Here is an 18,430-nt window from a genome sequence, read left to right as displayed (position 1 = left end):
TATGATTTGAAAGTGTAAATGCTGTTATGACTCAAGTGTGGTCTATAAGTCACCTCTTTTCTTCTCCTACGTGCATCTTTCTCCTTTCCTCCATTAAAAAGCAATGATGGATCCCAAAGATAGGAAGACCATCCTTCAGCACTGCTGGTAATAACATAGAGTAGATTAGACCTGAGCAAAAACCTTCCAGAAAAACACAGTGATCCTAAGTCAGGACTCCTATGAGACACACAGCTCCATTTAAGAAGGCAGCAGCTGGTAGTTCATTATCATCAGAGCTGGCTGATTAATATTCCTCAGATAATTTATTTGACAAATGTTCTAATATTTTTCAAATAAATTACTTGTCTAATTTTTAAAAAAATATTCACTCAGATATACTGCTGAGCAGATAATTAAATATATTCATCAAGTTGTTCAATGGGTTTTGTAATATATTTGAATAAATTATTCAACTTTTTAATTATTGAGTTCTAATTATTATTGTAAGCATTTGTACAGTGTTGTAGGTACACCCAATGCTAGAGTAGGTGGTCACTGACACACAAATAGCAGATCCCCTCATGAATGTATAATGTATGTAGGGCTGGATTGAGGCCTAAGCACTATGGCCTCATCCAAAGCCCACTGACGTCAATGGAATGGACTCATTGATTCAGTGTGCTTTGGAGCAAGACCTATGTGCCAGTGCCTAGGGCTCCAGTTCATGGAATCAAGTGACATCCTCTGAATTTTCCAGCCAAATATAAGCCGTACAGCAATGCCTGCCTGAGTCAGCAGACAGCCTGCAGCAATAGTTTGGAGAGTTGTGAACTGCTCTATGCATCTCAATAGGGTACTAATTCCAAACTCACTGCTTTTGGGACCCCTTGCAAATACCACCCCAACCGAAGACTGTCTGGGGCAGGAAAAGAAGAGTGCAGCAGGCAAGCCAACCCCCTTAGCAGATACACCCCAGCTGTTGTGGTAATTACTTCAGTGCCTCCTGTTGCCAATCTTGCCTCTCAAAGAGGAGAGAGGGGACCCCAGCTGTCATCCTGCTGTTTCCAAGGAGAAGTATATCTATTTAAGCTGTATATCTAAGTATATCTATTTAAGTCACTCCCTGTGACTCCATGCATCTGAAGAAGTGGGGTTTTTACCCACGAAAGCTTATGCTCAAATAAATCTGTTAGTTTTTAAGGTCCCACCAGATTCCTCGTTGTTTTTGTGGATACAGACTAACAGGGCTACCCTCTGATACCTGTGATGCAGTGTAGATATGCCCTGAAAAACCAAGTGCCTTTAAATTTGGGACTGCAGAGTCTCATTTTCTGTCAAAGATATTCTCTCTTTTTCTCTTGCCCCCCTTCAGCTTCCCCCCCACATCGCTTTGTCTGTTAATTGAAACACAGAACTTGTGCAACTGCTCATGATGCAGTGAAGGGAGAAACTGTATGGCCCACAGCAGCCTAAAAATTCCTTTTGAATGACATCATGCATATCTGAAAGGCCCAAATTGTCATTTTTGGATAATGCCTTGTGGAATAGTCTGTGCTAAATGGAGTTGACTCCACGGTCCAGCACATCTCTCTACAGTGCCAATTGGTGAAAGTCTTATTATAACTTAGAATACAGATGGCAATTTATTAGAGACTTGACTGAAACATAAGAAATGCATCAAGGAGGTGGGAGAGCTAGAGGAACTACAAATCCTGTCACATCATGGGGGCATAGAATCTCCCCTTCCCAATGTTTTGCCTGTAAGCTTCTTGCTAAACATAAAGGCAATCTTAAGGCACTGAACTGTAACTCTGACGGGCTGTCTTCTTGTTGATAAAACTTGAAAAAGCAATTTAGTCTCTGGGACCTATTTAAGAATATACAGAAAAGAAGAGGAAAAAAAACCCCACTCCTGCACCTTTTCAAGATTTGTGCCAGGTTTTCAAGATGAAAAGCAGCAACTACCTTAGGAGTTACAACTCCTCTCTCCCTTTCCCAAAATGCATCCATGCCTTATCATCATCCCATTTCTTAGGCTGTCTCCTGCAGCCACACTACCTCTTCGAGAGGAGAGGGAGGGCCAATATCAAAGTCTCTTCAGAACTCTCTGCAAATCTGCGAGAACAAAACTCACAAGGAACCAGAGAATTAAATCAAAATCCCCCAAAACACATTTGCAAAGGAGCTTGTGGTCCAGCTGATGCCTGCCTGGCTAACAGCTTTGGGATAGCTAAGGGAATGCCAGTGTTTCGATGAAAACAAACCCTCATATTTCAGGAAAATTATTAGAATAACTTGGCTGTCGATAAATTTCTTCTGGGCTGGAACTATGACCTGTGAGGACTCAGCCCAGAGGCCTGTGGTGGTGGAGTTAAAATGTATTATACCAAAAAGGGGTTGAGTGGCATTAAACTGGTTTTAAATTACAGCTGTGCTAAACAAAACTAACAAAGAAATAAATCCTGTGCTTCCAGCAGGCCTGTTTGTGCTGCTTGAATGCTGAGATCACTTCTCTTGTTCAAGGGGTTTTTAACCAAGATCACAAAGGGCAGCTGAATGCCCCAGCACTCATCATTAGTAGCATTTCAGCAGATGTTTACAATGCGTGTTTTCCGACCTCATTGGCCTTGGCAGCATCCTGAAGTGGCTGCTCCTTGGTTCCCAACTTCCCACTTCTGGTTGAAGTTTCCCAGCATGCAGTGGGCTGCTTATGTTAGTCACTCCTCTGTTTTATTGTGTCAGAGGGAAAGCTGGTGGCTGGATTTGCCTCAGCTAGTGAAACTCCAGGATTTGCGAAGACACATGGGCTTTGCTGCTGGGTTAAGTTCTGGCCATTTTCTATTCCTCAACTAATGCAAACTGGCCCTAAATCCATAGATTTGGCTCCCAGAGGATCACCCTTGTATACATGGGGATCCTTGAATGGTGTAGTAGCTCTGTGCCAGTGTAGGGTGTGTGACTCAGGGGAAGTGGTGGAATCTCTGTCCTTTGAGGTTTTAAAGGCCCAGCTTGACAAAGTCCTGGCTGGGGTGATTTAGTTGGTGTTGGTCCTGCTTTGAGCAGGGGGTTTGACTAGATGACCTCCTGAGGTCTCTTCCAATCCTAATCTTCTATGATTCTATGAAAGGGGACACTGCTGAGACACCTATGCACCCCGGTGATCCCCAGCTGCTGTAAGGGTCCCTGGGGGTCTCTGGAAAGTTGATGCCAGTTAGAGCTTCCTTCAGGCTCTCACCTGTGCCGGGGGCCAGTGAAAAGGACATCAGTATGCTCTCTAATTCAGCTGCACTGAGCACAGCCTGTCAGCAGACGCATTTAAAGGAGCTGCCAATTCTTTTACTGCCTCTCACAAAAGCCTGGTCGTCCAGTGAATGTCTCTGAGCATGGATGGGTGAACTAGCATATGAACAAGGTGTATGCTCAGAACTGACGGTGAGCAAACAACATGAGCATATGTTAAATCAGAGAACAAGACATTTGCAAACATGTTTGTCTTACAGCAGCAGCCTCAAACGCTAGGGTACGAAATGTCTGCAAATAAACATGGAACAATAAATACAGCCAACTGCATTGACTCCAATCTGTAGCTTGCTCAACTGCTACCACAACCATACACAACTCACGCAGGCCTACCACCTCCCAGAGGGTGGGGTAACAGAGAGTTGTCAGTACCCTCGTTAAAGGAAAAGAGTCATCACAGATCCTGCAGTGGAAAGTCTGCCAATGGAGAAAAGGTGATTCATGATTTTGTTCTACACTATGTGGATCTTTAAGTGTTTTTAAAATATTATTTTATATCCTAGACATAAAATGAAAATATGGAAAATCTTGAGTGAGATACATTCACTGAGTGGCATAAAGCCAAGGCTTGTCTCTTCCTTATAGGCAGATTCCCCACACCAGCACAGATTAAAATGAAGTGTTGTGAGTGATTTTTCGTCCTTTATGTAGATTTGCTGCTTTTGCTAATTTTGTTTTGCGGGGGGAGCAGGTGGAAATGAACACTGACTGAGCTATTCCATTTAGAAAAATCTTCAAAATCAGCTACCTTACAGCCAATAAAAATCTCCCTGTGGGTTTTCCTTAGACTCAGGGAATAAATAAGGTGGTCATGTCTGGGGTACAAAAAACCCCAGGACATCCAAGATCATCCTGAGACCAGCTGGCAGTGTGTACTAAGCACGTTGACAGATTTTCCAGGATAGCTATCTCAAATACAACAACAAAAATGGGACCATCCTGGGAAAATCTGGATGGGTGGCAGCCCTGCTGAAACATGAGGCATCTGTACTGATAGAAAGCCACCATGGTTCACGGTCATCATGTATAATGGCATCAAAATGACCCTATCACCTGAGCCATAGGTCCAAGTTCCTTTAAGGGCTTGGATTCACACCCTTTGTTGACACTGTACTAAGGGACAGCAGGGTGGTGCCCTATAAAAGTTACTGTTCCTTTTATATGACATTAAACTAAGGTCCTTGGCTGCTCATTTCTTATAGGATGGCCTGGTTGAAGCTAAGGATCCCAGGGCACCTTGCAGAAACAAGTAGCGGATAGTGTTCTGATTCTACGGAACCAGGCTGTGTGAGCGTTATTGCTGAGGGCATAGGGGCTACTAGACTGCCCAGCACAGTCACTACACTACCAGCCTGTAATTCATTACTGTAAAGTGCTTTAGAATGCACGGGGTGTAGATACCGAAGATCAAATGATCTTTTGTAGCACTCAGTCAGCCCCAAGGAGGCTTGAAGTCATGCATTCCAATAACTTTAAAAGATTCTTGCAGGGTCCCATGTCGGGTATTATAGGGAACCATTTCTAAAAACAGAAATCTTTCCTAATGTCAGCATTTGGAAGGGGAGTTCTGCTGGGAGCCAGGCTGGGTGCTAGAATCATAGGGGTTATTGGTGAGGGTTTGACTTGAGAGAAGTTGTTGGGGTATTAGCAATTGGATAGATGCTCTGTCTTAACCTTGCCTCACATCAACAGTCTAGCTTGGTCCACTGTCCCCACTTCTCCAATGCCTTCCTTAAACTCTTCTCCTGTCTCCCAAGTAGCTTGATGCCCCGCTGTTTCTTTCCTGTGCCTCTCACACAGCCTTTTCCCCTCCCAATTGATCTCTGTGGGCATGCAGGAGCTTCTGGCACCTCGAGATCCTGTGGCACACAATGCTGGAGATACAGAAGCCTCTTAAATCTTTCCTTACACTTAAGTTTCAGTATAATTGGCCTGGTATCAGGTCACCTCCCCTTCTCCTCAACTAATGACAGGTTTCAGAGCAGCAGCCGTGTTAGTCTGTATTCGCAAAAAGAAAAGGAGTACTTGTGGCACCTTAGAGACTAATAAATTTATTTGAGCAGAAGCTTTTGTGAGCTACAGCTATGAGCTAATGCTACATGCATTGTATCCGATGAAGTGAGCTGTAGCTCACGAAAGCTTCTGGTCAAATAAATTTGTTAGTCTCTAAGGTGCCACAAGTACTCCTTTTCTTTCTCTTCAACTGGCATTTTCTCTGCATGAGACCAGATATCTGATAGTTCTATTAGAGTCACTTTGAATGGCTTCTTTGCCCCTTGTGTCAAAGATTAATAAGGCATTGCATGTTTGTTTGGGCCCAAATGGCCCTCAAGTCTGCTACAGTTTCAAAGAGAGGTTTTATTTCTTTGAAAAACTGCCATTTAAAACAATCAAAACCACACCATAAGCAAGAGGGAAACCGGATACCAAAAATGATATACAAATATTGTTAAGGGCTTAATTTATTTACTTAAACCCACGAATAGCGGGACACTGAGCTAAAGGTAAAGTTATACTCATTCACCACCACCACAGCCCTTGGGAACTGATGTACACCTGTCAGATACATTCCACCCGGCAAAGGACAATGGGGCATGGAACAAGTAAAACGGCATCTTTTCCCATCTTTCATGGACTTCAGGCTGAATCTTAATGCACCTACTGTGATTTGATTGTGGTGCCTGAACAGACTGAGGGAGCTGAGGGCACCCCAGAACCAGAGAAAAAGTCTTTATGGAAGCCAACAGAACGACATACCTCCTAGAAAGACAAACTGAGATTGCTGCTTCCAGGAATGACATCAGAGCGTAAAACAATGCCGACCAGTAGGTGCTGTGATGCTTTCATGAAAGGCTTGCCTTCTAGAGGTTCTTCTTCATAGTTTAGTCTGAAAACATGAGAAGCTCCAGTGGTTTGGTGTAATTTTAGGTACAGGGAATATTTGTGTTAGTCACTCTATTAACTTGACCATGTCAGATGTTATCCAGGTCGGTTGTACCACCATAGCTGTGATTTTATTTGAATAACACTGAGACAGCTCCAAGTGTTGCCGACCAGAGCAGGCACATGGAGTACAGTGAACCTCTAGTTACATGTCCCCTGAATTTGATACATGCCTTCAAGGTTGGTAAGTGTTTTGGTCCAATTATTCACCATGAACAAATAAACTGATACATTTTGGCCTTCTCCCACAAAACAATCCTTATTTTTAGCAGTATATTTGTTACTGGTAAGTATTGGATGTATAGTTATGCAAATATGTGTCACCATTTGTTATATAGTTCTTTGGAGTAGGGGCTGTCTCTTTGTTCTGTGTTTGTACAGCACCTTGCACAATGGGGCTCTAGTCTGTGACTGGGGCTTCTAGGCACTATGACAATACAAATAATAATTTGTGGTAGGAAACTGATCACTTAAAGCCACATGACAGTCTTTCAACTCCTAGACTGGATAACAGACACTTTTTAAAACAAGAGAATGAGAAGCAAATGACAAATAGCAAATAAATCATTTCCTAGTCTGGATTTTAAAACAAATAATAATCCATGCTAAAATTCACAGAACTTTTGGTTCTGCAAATGTTTCCATGAATAAGCTGGTGACCGTCCAGATGCTCGCAAACAATGACTAATAGGATCCTATGGATAAGAGCAGAGAGAATTCGCTGTGTTTATGATTATATTCAGAGACCACTCAACCAATTCAAGTTCCACTTCGAAAAATGCCTCTCCCATCAACTGCAGCAGTGAAGCAGTTAGATAGTCTGTGCAGTTGTTCTTGTTGAGTTGAATTTCACACTGAAGCCAGGAGGCAAAAAGGAGGAAAACTGGAATGCCTGCTAGACCCACAAAAACAAGCTGAACTCCAAGAAATGTAAACTCAGAGCATGCACTGCTGTGAACCTGTGCAGAATTGCTACTGCCAACATGGTATGCCGCTAGTAAAAAAATTTTTAAATGCACACAGCATAAAGCACCACATGCATTCATGACCCTTTTCAGCGTGCCTGCGGAAGTCTCCAGTGTATGCAAGGGGAACACTAAAATTATGCACAGCAACATATTTGCTCTATTGCTTGCCAGCAAGGATCACAATCTGATAATGTGAATTTGCAGCCCTGACATTGTCCATGCATTTGCCATGGCTTATATGTCTGGTATTTCTTTCCTATAATAACTTCCCTTTAGGCATGGTTATTAAGACCTCCATCACTGTGAAATAGCTTGTGTTCAGTGAGGCAGGCGCTTAATGGGAAGCGATACTGTACGGGGTAGTTTAATCTAATACATTCAAAGAAGTAAATGATAGATTGTTTACTTCACTAATCCACATCTAATTACAACAGCTCACAGAAAATGAGATAAAACGTGCAGCCTAGGTAATGTTGAGAGAGCTTTGAGAGTGAGTTGGGTTAAAAAGTCAGTATACAATATATAAAATATATACAGTGGCTTGTTGAGCTCAACATAAGGGACAACATTTGATCCCTGCTGTAGAATCCATTGCACCTGCTTGATACTCTATTGCCGGAGGCTGGCACAAAATTCTCAGCTTCTTTTGTTCCCTTCCTATGTGAAAAGGTGCGGGAGGGAAGTTGGCAGGCTCCTTTTACAACACAGCATCCCATGCTGGAAGAGAGGTGGTGCACATAAGGGGCAAGGCCTGTTTTTATTGTATGGACTGGGGAGCCCTGGGAAAACCCAGTCCTAATGCTGTGGGTGTCAGGAACTCAGCTGACTCCAGGTTCAGTTGTCTAGCAACCTAATGAGCTCAGCTGGGCCCAATAAACATGCACTAAGTGACTGTGCTCCCTGTTTGATCAGAAGAGCCAACAGGTCCCCATTTAAACCCTGTAGCCATAGCAGCTCAATGGGTTCCATGTTCATAGCTGTGCCAGACCTGCTTCCTACTCACCCCTTGGCCACTCCACTCCACTCCACTCCAGCCCTGGTCCCTGCCTGGCTCTGATCTCCTGATTTCTACCTCCTGGTTCTGACCACCGGCTTGTCTCCTGACCATGACTCTGGCTCTGCCCTTTGGTTCTGTTCTGACGCCTGCGGCTGACCCTTGGCTTGCCTGCTGACCGCACCTTTGGTTCTGCTCTGACCACCAGATTTCACCGCTTACACCTCGGTGTGTGGCAGTGGGCTCCCTGGGAAGCAGCACTGAGAACACACTTCCTGTATGCTCCACTTGTCTTCCCACCAGCAATGGCACACAGCCGGTGGCAGTACAGTATTACCATTGCTGGCACATACTGCATGCTCGGTGACTTCTCCACTGGTGTTCCCAGAGCAGGGGGAGAGAGAGATTTGATTCTGCTTCATAGAGGAATAACTGGAAGATCTCAGTGAGCAATTAGGGCCAGAGTTTTAAAGATATTAGGCACCTAGATGCTTTTGCAAAACTCACTAGAGTGCCCAACACCCACTGATTTCAATACCTTTCAAAACCTGGCCCTCGCCCATGTACCCCACCACTCCAAGTCTGTTTCCAGTCATGTCACACTGGCTGGTAGTTTTGCAAGGTTCACCGTGGAACAGATTGACACCATCAAACACATTTCACTGGTCGCTGTGTTCATGTTTGAACCCCAGTCCATAGAGGTAGAAAGTCAATCTCCTGACAGTGCACCACCAAGCCCCATCTCCCCCCACCCACTGGTCTCCCCTACACCTCTCCCCTCCTATCTCCCACTGCACTTCCCAACAGCTTCTTCTCAATGACACAACAAACATTGGACTTTCACTATAACCTGTATATAGCTGTTTCTATAGAGGTGGTTTTCAAATGCTCCTTTTTGTCATGCAGTATTAACTTTTTCATTGCTGGACTGTCTGCCTCCTTCATTGCTGATTTTAAAGTCCTGTTTTCACTGGAATCAGTAGGAGTCAAAGGCATGTGGAGCAGCAAAAGAGAGAGACATATTTGTTGGAGGTATTGTATGATCATCCACCACTGTGTGTTTGTCCTGCATTGCCATGTACTGTGTGTGTGTGTGTGTGTATATATATATATATATATATATATATATATATATATTCCTGCTAGTGTATTTTCCACACAATGCATCTGATAAAGTGGGTTTTAGCCCACAAAAATTTATGCCCAGATAAATTTGTTAGTCTGTAAGGTGCCACAAGGACTCCTCGTTTTTGGCGATACAGATTAACACAGCTACCACTCTGAAACCTGTTTTATTCTTATTATTTGTACTGTGGCAGTGCTTAGGGGCCCTAATCACAGACCAAGACCCCATGGTGCTAGGTGCAGTACAAACACAGAAGAAAAAGATGGTCCCTGCCCTAAAGAGCTAAACTCAGAGATGAATCAAAGTATAAGATGAGAGAAGCAGGTAGATAAAACAGACAGCCAGCAGGGAGCACAAGGTAACAATGGCAAATATGATAAACAAACAGCCATCACACTACTTTATTCCTACCCCTCCTTTAGCGCTTGATCCAAAGCCCACAGTAATAAACAGAAAGCCTCCCATTGGCTCCAACTGGTTTTCAATCAGGGCCTTAAAATGTCTATTCAGCAGCCATAGACCTGATGCCGTATCCAGTGTCCAGCCCCATATACAGCAACAGTGCTATATAAACAAACACCTAGTATGTTGCCACCTTCCTTAAGGTGACACTGCACTAAGACCTGTTGATTTCATGATGCAATGATCAGAACATGTGCATTGCTTTTACTACTTTATAGTGGGGGCCTTTTGTGTCCTGCAATCTTAGATAGATCCACCAAACTCAGGACTCTGCATGGAGTTTACCTGGGTTGCTGCCCTAGAGAGAGATGAGAAAAAGTAGTGTTAGTATACATTAGCATACATGCTAACTCTATATATTTAGTATATAACCTTTTTCTATGAAGCCAACTCTCTTACAGTCCCATTGCCGCCTATGCTGCTACAGTTTGCAGATCTGCTATTTTCCCTTCTCTCAGCTTTTTTAAAATGCTTCTTTCTTCCCCCACCCTCTTCTGCCATTATTAAGTGAGGTCAGGTGCCTCTGGAACCCAGCGAGTCTAATTATTCACAAAAGTAATCAACATTTCTAATAGAAACTACCACTGTTGGTTTTCATTGTGGGTGCAGGAAAGCAATAAGGTAAAGAGTTGGGTAATTAAAGCCTCATTATTACACGTTCGCCTTTACATTTTCCATTTAATAACTCCTTTGCTTTGGAAATGGATAGACCGGTGCTCACTTGAGATGAACAGTGTGGAGAAACTGAGATTAGTTTTCACATCACTCCTGATGGAAAATACTTTATCCAAGAAATTAGGGAAAGAATAATACAAAACACACTATCTTCTTCTGCAAACTGCTTTCCAGTTCAGACGCCATGCCTGCTAGAGTGGGGAAACATCACTGTGTCTTTGGCATGCAGAGCTCATCAAAGGGGGTTTCTCAACTCCTACATATACCTACTTGGTAACAAGGCTGTGTGTGAGAGAGCTGGCCACCATCTTGAACCTCCCTGTTACAGTGTGACCTAACAAGAGTTGGGACCTGTAACACACACTCACCAGCAGGCTATGTATGTGTATGTGTGTGTGTGTGCGCACGCGCACGCGGGGGGGGGGGTTGGAAATTCAGCATTATAAGGCATGATTTAATTCATTCACTAAGGATGTTAGGGCTGAACCTGGAGCAAAGAGCAAATGGGGGGGCAGTTTTTGCCTCCCGTAGGCTGGGATTGTCAAGGACCAGCACGGTCCCTTGTGCATGTTGGAGCAATCCTGAGGGTTGAACTAACTTGCACTTCAGATGCAATGGCCCCTCTGAATCACTGTGGTGGTGCAGAAGGGCTAGTGTATTAGGGTATGTCTGCACTTGCTGTAGATTGACTCTGTGGTGATTGATCCACCGGGGGTCGATTTAGCGGGTCTAGTGAAGACCGAGAAGCGTAAGGTAAGTCGACGGGAGACACAAAACGAGAGACGAACGACCAGATTCACAAAAGTAGTTAGGTGCCTAAAGGCACAAATAGCTGCTTACGGGGAGTTTCAAAAGCACCCAGGTGAGTTAGAAGCCTAAATCCCATTGACTTCACCTCAGGCCCCAGTAAGGTAATCAATGGGATTGGGAGGTGGCTGGAAAAGAAGTAGAGGAAAAGGACAAACAATTTATTTGGACTGCATTATCTATAGGGAAATAGTGGTGAGCAGAAGCAAAGGCCTCATTCAGACAAGAAGGGGGCAGAACAAGCCGTTTTTGTCATGAGAGCCTCGGGCCCCGCACAAGATCCAGCCTTTCCACATCGTCTCTTTGTCTGGTTCCGGGACTGTAAAGAAGATGCTATAAAATCAGCAGCTGGGATTTATGTGCAAAGAAGCAGCATCAAACAGAATTCCTCCCTCTGTTTTCTGGTAATTTATCTGAGGGCTACAGACATCTGTTTGGAAAGCCAAGGGGGGGAAAAAAAAACCCATGAGGGATTTGGGCTAAATTCAGCACAATGTGGAAAAGGCGCACCTGGCCTGCCATTTGTTATGTTCTCTCTTCTCTCCCTTATGATTTATATTTTATAAACCCTTTTTGTTGTGATTTTCCCATCCCCTCCTTCTGTTCCAGTTTGATCAGATGGTAAAGGTTCAAAGTGTACTCCTGTTACCTTAATTAAAGTCATTCCCCCACCACCCACACACACACACACTAGGGAAGATGAATTGGAAATCCCCAGGCAGCTCCTCCGTGGGCAAAGTTAGACACAAAATGGAAAACTGCATTAAGACAAATTCCCTCTGCTAATTGCTTTTCTACGATGCTGCAGCTGAGTGAGGTAGAGACAGCACTTTTCCATGCTCAGAGGTTTGTTTTACCCTGGTCAATTTGGTACACACATAGCCAGACCAATAACACTAAGTGGGACATTTCTCAGAGATTTTAGCTGTTGGATTCACATTAAAGTTAATGCAGCTGAATTGCCTGTGTGAACCCCACCCCCAGTCATCTTCCCCCTGCTTTGAAATTGTTGTCCCGACCTGCCCCACAGTGGGGGGGGGGGGAGGAGGAGGAGAAGGACAGGGAAAGAACAACTGCAACATGGGTTGACCTGCGTGCTCTAGGACCCTGCAGGGTGGGAGTATCCCAGAGCTTGGGCTCCAGCCCAAGCCCAGACATCTACACAGCAGTGAAACAGCCCTGCAGCCCAAGCCCTGAGTTGGTAGGTTTTTCTTTGCTATGTAGACACATCCAGTATTTCTGATTTTCCCTGAAGGCATTTTGATCACCTCAGAATGGTTTCTGGCCGAACATGAGGGCTGATGATGCTCTGGCAGTTTTCTTCGTGAGGAAGCAAGCCATTGCATGCAATAAAACTGTTTGCTGGTAAAGCCTGTGGGGTGTCTCCCTCCCCCCACCAGAGTATCCAACAGTCGTGACATGGATGGCAGGATTGTGGAGGATCTCAGAGCAGGGAGAACTGTAATATTATTTTGCATTGAGAGATACAGTATCCTAAAGTGGTCTCTATTTGACTATACAGTATATCACAAGGATCTGCAAAGTTAACATGCACGTCTAATACAGAATGTATGTGAACAGCTATAAGAAAGGGAAGCTGCTATACAGCTGGGCTGAGCTGGAGCAGTGGTGCACATTTATATTAGTATTTACCATGGTCTCAGTGCTGGAATTGAATTAGTTCATATGTTGAGACTCTGTTTAAAATGTATGCTATTGCTTCATTGGAGGGAGGTTGAGGCTGTGTTTTGGACAGCAGAAGTAATTTGGATAGCATGGTGTATTTAGTTATGTAATGGTTATGCCTTTGTTTTCAGTTCACTGTACCTTTAAATTGCTAAGGATTTTGCTGTCTGCAGAGACAGACAGCCACTTTGTGTTCAGCTCATTGCAAGCTGTCAGAGGAGACAAACACAGACCTCCTGCATGGGGACTTGACTTTAGTTCTTTCTTGGGTTTGTGGTTCTCCTTAGCTAACATTCACGGTATTCTGACTCACAGTATATCTGGTCTTTGAGCATGAAGCAACATGACAGACACCAAAGTAAAACGCCCTGGATTTACTGCAGTGGTGAAGTGCTACAAGCCTGCATGAGCCCTTGCAGACAGGGTTAGTGCTGAAGCAGGAAACCAGCAGAGTCTGGTGTGGTGCTTCCCTGCTGCCAGAGGAACTACTCTCAAGCCTAAAGGGTTCAAAATTCAGGAGACAGTCTGTTCATTTCCAACCTGAAATGTACACAGACTAACACTGGTGTTGCATTCCATCCACCCCATATGTATTATGGCACCATTGCAAGTAGCATTATGTTTTGACGTGAACAGAACGTGGAGAAGATTCTGATTAGCAAACAGGGAGCGTGGCATGAAACTACAATTTCAGACTTGGCCACAGCAGCCCCTCTCATCAGCAACTCCCCCTCCTGCTACCTTTGTTCCTCATCAGAACGGTCTATTGGGTTTTTTAGCTATGATTTCAACGGTGGGCAACCTAGCCCAGTTTCAACCTTAATTTACACAGAAATAGGATGCAGCAGACGTCTATAATTCTACAACTTTATTATAAACCAGCTGTAGAATGTTGCCACTTGCAAAGCTGAGATGCAGATGTGTGAGTGTGAAGTCAGGCCTGTGAACTATGCCGTTCATGACAACCTGTGTACGATCTGTAAACTGGCTAAAGCTGCCTAGCAGTTAAGGCAAAGAATTACAGGCCAGATCCATGAATCTCGATTGACTTCAGTGGAACAATGCTGGTTTCAGGAGCTTAAAGATCATAGTGGTTAAAGAAGAGGAAGCCCCATGAGATCATGGAGTCCATCTCCTGGGTGAGGATATATCAGATAGTACAGTGATAGGAACCAATGGTATATCTTAGCCAAAAGATGGGTCAGGGTAAAACCCTTCTGTCTAGTGCTGCTGTAACCTGAGGCCAACTGCTCACAAGACCCCCACATATACAAATGAAGGGCACCCTCAGGAGCCTGTACACATTTGTAGTAAAAAGCAGAAGGGCAGCAGTCCTAATAGAGATTTTTTCCCTCCACATTTTTATTTCTAGAGGTTGCTTTTCTCTGTAGGCTTACATGATATTCTGGGATTTGCCAGCTGCTTCAGAGAATCCACAAATGAAAAGTGCCACCCTTTAACACTGAAAAAGGTTATCTCCAAGTGCTAGGCAGATTCCTTATGAAGCAAGGGATTGCTTTATATTTTAGTTAAACATTAAAAATTGCTACTTCCCTTCCCAAGATTTCCAGTGGAACAGATTGACTTTACAGCCCCAATTCCCAGTCCCATGCCTGGCTCCCCAAACAGGGATGGTAGAGCAGCCTGTCATTCTAGGGATAATTCCCTGTTCCCTTCCTTCACAGGCAGTTATGACAGAATAATCTATTACAGCTTCAATTCCCTAACCCCCCCACCTGGCTCTCTCAAGCAGCTACAGTGGATCAGTCTGTCACTGCAAAACTAATTCCCAATCTTTCCATGACACCCTTAGTTAATGTCAGATGTAATTAATTAATAATGATATAATTAATTAAAATAACACTGGAACCCAATGGCCCAGAAAAGATGGCCATGCGAATAATGATAATAAAAAAAGAGAAATGGGATGAGGAAAAATAACCCGAAAGGAAGATGACTAGGATAGAGTTACATGGAGTGTGGGCTGTTGGACAGGCCATTGTACTAAATATCTCGGTTCTAGTCTGCAACTGGATGACTGACTTTTAAAAGAGAGCAACAAGTAGAGAATAAAGAAAATGTACATTCACCATATTTAGGAGTATGTGGAAGTATGGGGAATAAGCAGGAAGAACTTGAAATGCAAGGTAATAGTTGGCACCACAGATTTGGTGGGATAATATGTATGACTGGAATATTGGTATAGAACGGTACAGTTTGCTCAGGAAGGACAGGCTGGGAAAAAAGGGAAAAGGTGTTTCCTTATGTATCAAAAATACCCTTGGACTGAGGTTGAGATGGAAATAAGAGACAGACTTGTTGAAAGTCTCTGGGTAAGGTTAAAAGCCGTGGTGAGGCGGAGCCGGTTTGCATTGGTTTGCTGGAAGGGCTTCTAAATTTAACAACTGGCCAAAAGTGGCGCCTTAGGTGCTGACTCCGTGGGTGCTCAGGGGCTGGAGCACCCACGGGGAAAATTTGGTGGGTGCAGAGCACCCACCAGCAGCTCCCCGCCCAGCCCCGCGCCCGGCCCCAGCTCACCTCCACTCCGCCTCCGGCTCCTCCCCTGAACGCGCTGCCCCAATCTGCTTCTCCGTCCCCGGCTTCCCACAAATCGGCTGTTTGCACAGGAAGCCAGGGAGGGCTGAGAAGTAAATGGTGGCTTCACACTCAGGCCCAGGGAGGCGGAGGTGAGCTGGGGCGGGGTGGGGGGGCACGAGGAGGGGCGCCCACGCTGCAGCAGGTAACCCGGGGGGCGTGCAGGGGGAACCGCTCCCCGCCCCAGCTCACCTCCGCCTCCCTGGGCCCGAGTGTGAAGCTGCCACCTGCTTCTCAGTCCTCCCTGGCTTCCCGCGTGAACTGCTGATTCGCAAGAAGCCGGGCGGGGCGGTGCGTTCAGGGGAGGAGGCAGAGGCGGAGCAGAGCTGAGCTGGGGCCGGGCACGGGGCGGGGAGCTGCAAGTGGGTGGGGGCTCTGCACCGACCAAATTTTCCCATTGGGTGCTCCAGTCCCGGAGCACCCAGGGAGTCGGCGCCTAAGGCGCCACTTTTGATGTGATCAGAGCTGGGAGCAGCCACTCCCCCTTCTCCCCCCAGCTATGCTCTCCCGTCCCTAGGAGCCAGAGGGACCTGCTGGATGCTTCTGGGGAGCTGCCCCAGGTAAGCACCGCCGGGGGCCCCCGGCAGGTCCCTCTGGCTCTTAGGGGCAGGGCAGGCACCCACTACAGTGGCCCACAAGACCCTCCTACCCAGTTCTGGGGGCATCAAGGAATGCAGGGGGTTGGATGGGGCAGGAGTAGGCCACTATCCCCTCATGAGATGAGGAGGGAACCAGTTGTTAAGATTTTGGCAGCTCATCACTAGATAAAAGGGGTAAAAAACCCAAGGGTGATATCCTGGTAGGGGTCTACTAAAGACCACCTAACCAGGAAGAAGAGGTGGATGAGGCTTTTTTTAAACAGCTAACAAAATCATCCAAAGCACAGGACTTGGTGGTGATGGGGAACTTCAACTACCCAGACATCTATTGGGAAAATAAACACAGCAGGGCACAGATTATCCAACAGGTGCTTGGAATGTATTGGAGACAATTTTTTATTTCAGAAGGTGGAGAAATCTACTGGGGAGAGACTATTCTAGATTTGATTTTGACAAATAGGGATGAACTAGCTGAGCATTTGAAAGTGGAAGGCAGCTTTGGTGAAAGATCATAAAATGGTAGAGTTCATGATTCTAAGGAATGGTAGGAAGGAAAACAGCACAATAAAGATAATGGATTTCAAGAAGGCTGACTTTAGCAAACTCAGAGTTGATAGGTAAGATCCCATGGGAAGCAAATCTAAGGGAGAAAATAATTGAAGAGAGTTGGCAGTTTTAAAAGAGACATTATTAAGTGCACAAGAGCAAACTATCCCATTGCGTAGGAAAGATAGGAAGTATGGCAAGAGACTACCCTGATTTACTTAGGAGATCTTCAATGATCTGAAAATCAAAAAAGAGTCCTACAAAAAGTGGACACTAGGTCAAAATTACAAAGGATGAATATAAACAAACAACACAAGTATGTAGGGAGAAAATTAGAAAGGCCAAGGCACAAAATGAGATCAAACTGTCCAGAGACATAAAGGGTAACAAGAAAATATTCTACAAATACATTAGAAGCAAGAGGAAGACCAAGAACAGGGTAGGCCCCTTACTCAGTGAGGTGGGGGGGGGGAAACAATAACAGAAAATGTGGAAATGGTAGAAGTGCTGAATGACTTTTTTGTTTCGGTTTTCACCAAAATGTTTAGTAGTGATTGGACATCTAACATAGCAATTGCCAGTGAAAATGAGGTAGGATCAGAGGCTAAAAATGGAAAAGAACAAGTTAAAAATTACCTAGACAAGTTAGATGTTTTCAAGTCACCAGGGCCTGATGAAATAAATCCTGGAATACTCAAGGAGCTGACTGAGGAGACATCTGAGCCATTAACGATTATCTTGGAAAGTGATGGAAGACAGGAGAGATTCCAGAGGACTGGAAAAAGGCAAATATGGTGCCCATCTATAAAAAGGGAAATAAGGACAACCTGGGGAATTACAGACCAGTCAGCTTAACTTCTGTACCTGGAAAGATAATGATAATTAAGTAATCAATTTGCAAACACCTAGAAGATAATAAAGGTGATAAGTAACAGTCAGCATGGATTTGTCAAGAACAAATCATGTCAAAGCAACCTAATAGCTTTCTTTGACAGGGTAACAAGCCTTGTGGATAGGGGGAAGTGGTAGCTGTGGTATATCTTGACTTTAATAAGGCTTTTGGTACTGTCTTGTAAGATCTTCCCATAAACAAACTAGGGAAATACAATCTAGATGGAGCTACTATAAGGTGGGTGCATAACTGGTTGGAAAACCATTCCCAGAGAATAGTTATCAGTGGTTCACTGTCAAGCTGGAAGGGCATATCAAGTGGGGTCCTGCAGGGAACAGTTCTGGATCCAGTTCTGTTCAATATCTTCATCAATGATTTAGATAATGGCATGGAGTAGGGGTCGGCAACCTATGGCACGCGTGCCAAAGACGGCAAGCAAGCTGATTTTTAATGGCACGCTGCTGCCTGCTATGTCCCAGCCGCTGGCCCCACTCAGCCCACTGCTGAACCCAGGCCAGGACTCCGGCAGGCAGCAACGTGCCATTAAAAATCCTGCCCGGCCCGACTCACTCTTCTCCACCTCCCCCGCCCACCACTCTCTCCTTGCAGGGCAGGGAAGCTCCCCCCTCCCCCGCCTCTTCCCCCAGTGTGCTGGGTTCCTGCCCCTCTTCCTCTCCCTCCCTGCCGCCAATCAGCTGATGGCCCTTGCAGAGGAGGGGGAGAAGCAGAGCCACAGTGTGATCGCTGCTCCGGGGAGGAGGTGGAGAAGTGGAGGGGACGGAGCGGTGGAATCAGGGCATATCCCCTCCAGCCCCCTGCTGTGAGCTGCTCTGGGCAGGGGGCTGGGAGCACCCC

General features: G+C 45.1%; 1 long non-coding RNA gene across 1 annotated transcript; it reads left to right on the top strand.

Moving 5' to 3' along the window:
• The first annotated feature begins 15,233 nt into the window (after positions 1 to 15,233).
• LOC122457799 lies at positions 15,234 to 16,409 on the top strand. Its single transcript, XR_006277473.1, has 2 exons — positions 15,234 to 15,281; positions 16,303 to 16,409. It is a non-coding gene; the product is annotated as an uncharacterized LOC122457799 (long non-coding RNA).
• The last annotated feature ends 2,021 nt before the right edge of the window (positions 16,410 to 18,430 follow it).

The sequence above is a fragment of the Dermochelys coriacea genome, chromosome 1 (assembly GCF_009764565.3).
Source record: "Dermochelys coriacea isolate rDerCor1 chromosome 1, rDerCor1.pri.v4, whole genome shotgun sequence".
Taxonomy (NCBI): Eukaryota; Metazoa; Chordata; order Testudines; family Dermochelyidae; genus Dermochelys; species Dermochelys coriacea.
This window is presented reverse-complemented; position numbering and strand designations above follow the sequence as displayed.